This window comes from Fulmarus glacialis, unplaced genomic scaffold (assembly GCF_000690835.1).
Source record: "Fulmarus glacialis isolate BGI_N327 unplaced genomic scaffold, ASM69083v1 scaffold22000, whole genome shotgun sequence".
Taxonomy (NCBI): Eukaryota; Metazoa; Chordata; class Aves; order Procellariiformes; family Procellariidae; genus Fulmarus; species Fulmarus glacialis.
In genome coordinates, this window is record NW_009188590.1 from 12,007 (window position 1) to 12,387 (window position 381).

The window sequence follows — 381 nt, forward strand, 5'->3', positions numbered from 1 at the left end:
CGGGGACACCAGGACAAGCCCCAGTAAACCCACCCCAGCACCAAGAGGGGCTGCGTGGCCATGGGGTCAAGCCCAAATCGATGGGACCCTCCAGCCACCAGGCCCAAGGTCACCCCGGGGCTGTTCAGCTGTCTGGTCCCCATCACACCCCGGGCTCTTGCAGGGTAACGGTGTCCCCAGCCCCTTCCCCTGCGCTCCTTTGCTTTGCTCCCCCCGTTTGCTGGCGTTTCTTTCCTCCCTGCTCCCTCGCTGGCTCAGGCGGATTTGCTGAGCATCAAGAAAATCAGTGCCCGGTCTTTGATCAGGGGCTATTGCCTGTGCCGTGCCAACAGCACGCTCCCCACGCGGCGGAGCCGCTCCCGGCCGCCCTTTCTTCTGCGT